The sequence below is a fragment of the Mustelus asterias genome, unplaced genomic scaffold (genome assembly GCF_964213995.1).
Source record: "Mustelus asterias unplaced genomic scaffold, sMusAst1.hap1.1 HAP1_SCAFFOLD_3397, whole genome shotgun sequence".
NCBI classification, from domain to species: Eukaryota; Metazoa; Chordata; class Chondrichthyes; order Carcharhiniformes; family Triakidae; genus Mustelus; species Mustelus asterias.
Window position 1 is genome coordinate 5,001 of NW_027593342.1, and position 7,500 is coordinate 12,500.

The window sequence follows — 7,500 nt, forward strand, 5'->3', positions numbered from 1 at the left end:
GGCCCTAACCCTAACCAAAGCCCTAGCCCTAGCCCTAACCCTAACACTAACCCTAACCCTAACCCTAACCCTAGCCCAAACCCTAACCCTAACCAAAGCGCTAACCCTAGCCCTAACCCTAACACTAACCCTAACCCTAACCCTAACCCTAGCCCAAACCCTAACCCTAACACTAACCCTAACCCTAGCCCAAACCCTAACCCTAACCGTGGCCCTAACCCTAACCAAAGCCCTAACCCTAGCCCTAACCCTAACACTAACCCTAACCCTAACACTAACCCTAGCCCTAGCCCAAAACCTAACCCAAACCCTAACCAAAGCCCTAACCCTCGCCCAAACCCTAACCCTAACCCTAACCGTGGCCCTAGCCCTAACCAAAGCCCTAACCCTAGCCCTAACCCTAACACTAACCCTAACCCTAACACTAACCCTAACCCTAGCCCAAACCCTAACCCTAACCCTGACCAAAGCCCTAACCCTAGCCCTAACCCTAACACTAACCCTAACCCTAACCCTAGCCCAAACCCTAACCCTAACCCTAACCGTGGCCCTAGCCCAAACCCTAACCCTAACCCTTACCAAAGCCCTAACCCTAGCCCTAACCCTAACACTAACCCTAACCCTAACCCTAACCCTAGCCCAAACCCTAACCCTAACCGTGGCCCTAACCCTAACCCTAACCAAAAGCCCTAACCCTAGCCCTCACCCTAACACTAACCCTAACCCTAACCCTAACACTAGCCCTAACCCTAACCCTAACCCTAACCGTGGCCCTAACCCTAACCATAGCCCTAACGCTAGCCCTAACCCTAACACTAAGCCTAACCCTAGCCCGAGCCCTAGCCCTAACCCTAACCCTAGCCTAACCCTAAGCCTAACCCTAAGGGAGCAATTTGAAAGTGTGGCCGGCGCGAGGGACGCCTGTGCGGGCGTGGAGAGTCGATGTGGAGTCCTTGTGAGCATGGAGTGTGTTGTAAGGGCGTGTTTCTGCCTGTGCCTTGACCCTAACACTAACCCTAACCCTAGCGCTAACCCTAACCGTAGCCGTCACCCGAACCCTAACCCGAGCCCTAGCCCTAGCCCTAACCCTAACCCTAACCCTAACGGAGCAATTTGAAAGTGTGGCCGGCGTGAGGGGCGCCTGTGCGGGCGTGGAGAGTCAATGTGGAGTGCTTGTGAGCATGGAGTGTGTAGTAAGGGCGTGTTTCTGCCTGTGCCTTGACCCTAACCCTAACCCGAACCCTAACCCTAACCGCGGGTGCGGGGGGTTGAACAAACACCGGGGAAGCCATTAACCACCAGCGGGGAGTACATTAAGCAGTTGCCCTTAGTCTCAGGAGCAGCGGGGAACAGATTATCCAACAGCCGGGAAAACATTCACCAACTTCGGGGGAAAACATGAACGAAATATCGGGAAGACATGAACCAACGGCAGGCAAAACACTGGGGAAGCCAGGAACCAACAACGGGGAGTACACTAAGCAGCTGCCCTTAGTCTCAGGAGTAGCGGGGAAGAGATTAAGCAGCAGCCGGGAAAAGATCAGCCAACCGCGGGGGAACTCATTAACCAGTGTCGTGGGAACGCATTAACCAGTTTCGTGGGAACTCATTAACCAGTTTCGGGAAAACTTCCACCAAAGGCGGGGAAAGCATCAACCAACGGCGGGGAAGCCATTGTCCAACAGGGGGGGGGGAGCACATCAAGCAGCTGCCCTTAGTCTCAGGAGCAGCGGGGAAGAGATTAAGCAGCAGCCGGGAAAAGATCAGCCAACCGCGGGGGAACTCATTAACCAGTTTCGTGGGAACTCATTAACCAGTTTCGGGAAACCGTCCACCTAAGGCGGGGAAAACATCAAACAACGGCGGGGAAGCCATTGTCCAACAGGGGGGAGCACATTAAGCAGCTGCCCTTAGTATCAGGAGCAGCGGGGATCAGATTAAGCAACAGCCGGGAAAAGATCAGGAAACCGCGGGGGAACTCATTAACCAGTTTCGTGGGAACTCATTAACCAGTTTCGGGAAAACATCAACCAAAGGCGGGGAAAGCATCAACCAACGGCGGGGAAGCCACTGTCCAACAGTGGGGAGCACATTAAGCAGCTGCCCTTAGTCTCAGGAGCAGCGGGGATCAGATTAAGCAACAGCCTGGGAAAAGATCAACCAACCGCGGGGGAACTCATTAACCAGTTTCCTGGGAACTCATTAACCAGTTTCGTGGGAACTCATTAACCAGTTTCGGGAAAACCTCCACCAAAGGCGGGGAAAGCATGAACCAACGGCGGGGAAGCCATTGTCCAACCGGGGGGAGCACATTAAGCAGCTGCCCTTAGTATCAGGAGCAGCGGGGTACAAATGAACCAGCAGCGGGGAAAACAGCTTCGTGGGAACTCATTAACCAGTTTCGGGGGAACTCATTAACCAGTTTCGGGAAAACGTCCACCAAAGGCGGGGAAAACATCAACCAACGGCGGGGAAGCCATTGTCCAACGGGGGGGAGCACATTAAGCAGCTGCCCTAAGTATCAGGAGCAGCGGGGATCAGATTAAGCAACAGCCGGGAAAAGATCAACCAACCGCGGGGGAACTCATTAACCAGTTTCGTGGGAACTCATTAACCAGTTTCGGGGGAACTCATTAACCAGTTTCGGGAAAACATCAACCAGAGGCGGGGAAAGCATCAACCAACGGCGGGGAAGCCTTCGTCCAACAGGGGGGAGCACATTAAGCAGCTGCCCTTAGTATCAGGAGCAGCGGGGTGCAAATGAACCAGCAGCGGGGAAAACAACTTCGTGGGAACTCATTAACCAGTTTCGTGGGAACTCATTAACCAGTTTCGGGAAAACATCCACCAGAGGCGGGTAAAGCATCAACCAACGGCGGGGAAGCCATTGTCCAACAGGGGGCAGTACATTAAGCAGCTGCCCTTAGTATCAGGAGCTGCGGGGATCAGACTAAGCAACAGCCGGGAAAACATTAACCAACTTCGGGGGAACTCATTAACCAATTATTTGATGACCGGTAGGCGGCGCTCTATCGGCTTCGGCGACCGGCGGGTGGCGGTTCGGGGTCGTGGCGACCCGGGGCGAGGCGGCCCGGCCGTTGAAATCGCGAAAAAACGCGTTTTTAAAAAGAACCGTCGGTCCCCATCGGGATGGATTTGACCCCCTCATGCCGCCGTCGGGACCTCTTCGGCGGCATGACTACCGGAGGTGTTCCCGCCGAGGTGGACACTTGCATTTTCTGGCACGGTGGGTTGGCGGGGTACCTGCAGAATAGCAGGAAGGCGATGGCAATGACATGTGGCAACTCATTAACCAGTTTTGACTTTGCTGCATTGAAGGCGGAAAATCGAAACAGGGCCCCGCTCGAGCCCCCAGGTCTGCCGGGACCGCACCGGGCCGCCGCCCCGACGGCCGTTCGGCCAGAATGGGCTAGTATTTCTCCGGATTTTTGGCCGTTTTTCCGACTTTTTCGGACGTCGGAAAAGCGGCGGCCTGGCCACCGGCCGCGGCCGGGGGTGCCTTCCCCTCGAGCGAGGGCCCGGAATTCACCCGTTTGCAGCCCCGGAGGAGCTCCGCCGGCGGCCGGAATGGTTGAGACCATCGGCCGCGCTGAACGGAGCTCGGGTAACTCATTAACCAAACTGGACTTGGCCCCTGGCGCAGGAGGGGGGGTCCAGGTGAGGGCTGGCAGGCCGTGGCCACCCGGCAGCAGTGATGCACCCGCGATGGCGGTAGTCCTTCCGATTCGGAGGCTCCCTGGCCCCGCAGAGCAAAAATGGGAGCCGCACGGAGCTCTATGAAGTCAGATCCGGTCGGTGGTGGCGGGGCAGGGTGCACGGTTTCCCGCAGAGCTCGGCGGATCCGTCCCGCCGAGGTGGCCACTCGCATTTTCTGGCAGGGGAGTCCCGAGGCTGGTTAACCAGTTACCCCCGGAAGTGGGGATGGAGTTGAGATTGAACCGTTTTGCGGGGCCTCCGGGCCCCTTCCCCGGTAGGACTACCGGGGCACACCCCGCCGAGGTGGCCACTTGCATTTTCTGGCACGGGGGGTTGGCGGGGTACCTGCAGAATAGCAGGAAGGCGATGGCAATGACATGTGGCAACTCATTAACCAGTTTTGAGTTTGCTGCATTGAAGGAGGAAAATCGAAGCAGGGCCCCGCTCGAGCCCCCAGGTCTGCCGGGACCGCACCGGGCCCGCCGCCCCGACGGCCGTTCGGCCAGATTGGGCTAGTATTTCCCCGGATTTTCGGCCGTTTTTCCGACTTTTTCGGCCGTCGGAAAAGCGGCGGCCTGGGCACCGGCCGCGGCCGGGGGTGCCTTCCCCTCGAGCGAGGGCCCGGACCTCACCCGGTTGCAGCCCCGGGTGGGGCTCCGCCGGCGGCCGGAATGGTTGAGACCATCGGCCGCGCTGAACGGAGGTCTGGTAAATCATTAACCAAACTGGACTTAGTCTCTGGCAAGAGAGATGGTCCAGCCGACGGGCACGACCGAGGGCCCGGACCTCACCCGGCTGCAGCCCCGGGTGGGGCTCCGCCGGCGGCCGGAATGGTTGAGACCATCGGCCGCGCTGAACGGAGGTCTGGTAAATCATTAACCAAACTGGACTTAGTCTCTGGCAAGAGAGATGGTCCAGCCGACGGGCACGACCGAGGGCCCGGACCTCACCCGGCTGCAGCCCCGGGTGGGGCTCCGCCGGCGGCCGGAATGGTTGAGACCATCGGCCGCGCTGAACGGAGGTCTGGTAAATCATTAACCAAACTGGACTTAGTCTCTGGCAAGAGAGATGGTCCAGCCGACGGGCACGACCGAGGGCCCGGACCTCACCCGGTTGCAGCCCCGGGTGGAGCTCCGCCGGCGGCCGGAATGGTTGAGACCATCGGCCGCGCTGAACGGAGGTCTGGTAAATCATTAACCAAACTGGACTTAGTCTCTGGCAAGAGAGATGGTCCAGCCGACGGGCACGACCGAGGGCCCCGGACCTCACCCGGTTGCAGCCCCGGGTGGAGCTCCGCCGGCGGCCGGAATGGTTGAGACCATCGGCCGCGCTGAACGGAGCTCTGGTAAATCATTAACCAAACTGGACTTAGTCTCTGGCAAGAGAGATGGTCCAGCCGACGGGCACGACCGAGGGCCCCGGACCTCACCCGGTTGCAGCCCCGGGTGGAGCTCCGCCGGCGGCCGGAATGGTTGAGACCATCGGCCGCGCTGAACGGAGCTCTGGTAAATCATTAACCAAACTGGACTTAGTCTCTGGCAAGAGAGATGGTCCAGCCGACGGGCACGACCGAGGGCCCCGGACCTCACCCGGTTGCAGCCCCGGGTGGAGCTCCGCCGGCGGCCGGAATGGTTGAGACCATCGGCCGCGCTGAACGGAGCTCTGGTAAATCATTAACCAAACTGGACTTAGTCTCTGGCAAGAGAGATGGTCCAGCCGACGGGCACGACCGAGGGCCCCGGACCTCACCCGGTTGCAGCCCCGGGTGGAGCTCCGCCGGCGGCAGGAATGGTTGAGACCATCGGCCGCGCTGAACGGAGCTCTGGTAAATCATTAACCAAACTGGACTTAGTCTCTGGCAAGAGAGATGGTCCAGACGACGGGCACGGTGGCAGAGTTAGCCGAACTTGACTTAGCCTCTGGCCGCAGAGAGGGTCCATCAAACGGGGCACGGTGGGAGATTAAGCCGCACTAGGCTCAGGCTCTGGCCACGGGAGGGTGGCCCAGGTGTGAGCCGGCAGTAAATGGTGAACCAGTGAAAAGCCAGCACCCGAGGGTGCGGTTGTGCTGCCGACTTGGAGGCTCCCTGTGCCCGCAGAGCAAAAATGTGAGCACAGACGGAAGTCTATGAAGTCAGATCCGGTCGGCGGTCGCCAGGCTCGGTGCATGGTTTCCCGCAGAGGTTGGTGGATCCGTCCCGCCGAGGTGGGCACCTGCATTTTCTGGCACAAGTGTCCGGAGGCTGGTTAATGAGTTGCCGCCGGTAGCCCGCATGGAGTTGCGATTGACCCGTTTTGCGGGCCCCCCAGGCCTCATTCTCGGTAGGACTACCGGGCCGCACCCCGCCGAGGTGGACACCTGCATTTTCTGGCAGGGGGGGTTGGCGGGGTGCCCGGGGATTTTCGGGAACTCGTTTTTCAGAACATTTTTTGGCTAGCGGTGTCAGTTTGAAAGTACCCAGGAAAGTGCTACTTCACAAAAGGGGACTTTTTCCAAATATATAACCTCTTGAAGAGCACCTCAGTGTCGGAGGGGGCAGACACTTTACTTCATTTATGGCTAATTCCTCGGGTACGTTCTGGAAAACGGACAGAGTTGCCTGGCCGGTGGTGACTCTTTGGCAGATACATATATATATATATATATATTACGGCTTTTTCTATATATGTATCAAAGTGTGATAAACACTTGTGCAAAAAAACCAGACAACGGAATTGACGGCACTTTGTAAACGGCCTGCAAAGTACAAAGTCTGAGTTTTTTAAAAAAGTGGCACTCGGTGGTAGGGAGTGCCGGCGCTTTGAAACGGCACAGATGCCACGTTCCCTTGGGTTGCACTTCGTTCTGTGAGGCCTTAAAGTGCGTGCCCAGAAACCTCTGAATGCAAAAGGCGCGCACGCCGGTAGTGGGCTGCAACAATCAGTGCGTTTGCCTATCCATGCCTAAGCCTGGCGACCCTGCGGGCGATGATGGCATGTCTTGGGCGTTGGCCATGGACTGGGTCGGGCTTGACAGTTCGTGCTCTTCGCCTGTGACATATCCGGACTGACCGGACGCTCGTGTTCGACGCGGTAGGGCCCTTGGCGGGTTCATCGTTGATGCGCTGGTGCTTCAGGCTGAGCGGTTGTCCCTCTGTGGTCCCGACTGCACATCGGGCGGACACCGAGCGAGTCGGTTGGCAGAACTTTCCGTTTGGACTCTCCTCCGTGTGAGGCCGAGGCGCCCGTGTGCGTTACGGTAGTGGCACTTGACGGACCCGTGGAACGGGGCGGTGGTCTGCGGACGCCGCGTGGGGCACCCGTTCCTCAGGCCGTGCACACCATTTCTCTGGCAAGTCCGAGGGCGGCGGTGGCAGCACCACACGTGTCTGGGCACTGTGGCAAACTCCTTCTGTGTGCGTGCCTGCCCCGCCGTCAATTCTGTTGGTACCCGTTTGTTGCACCGAAATACAAAGAGCGGAACCGAGCACCGGCTTCCCTGTCAGGGGGGGAAGACCCGTGTGCAACACCTTACCCCTGAGGGCGACACAGCCCCGGCCGGCTTTGACTACCGTGCCGTTGGGGGAGCGGAGAGGGCCGCTCCCACCGACCCGATCGCAACCAGACGGCTTCACTGACGCCGGCACGCCGCGTACTCGTCCTTCCTGCAAAGTCGCGCGACCATGTTTAAGAGCAAGGGCAAATGAGCAAAGGCCCACGACAAACCGTAGTGAACAAAGGGAAATAATTCCTGAACTGATTATAACAAGAACGAAAGGGCTAACATATATGAAAAATGGTGGTT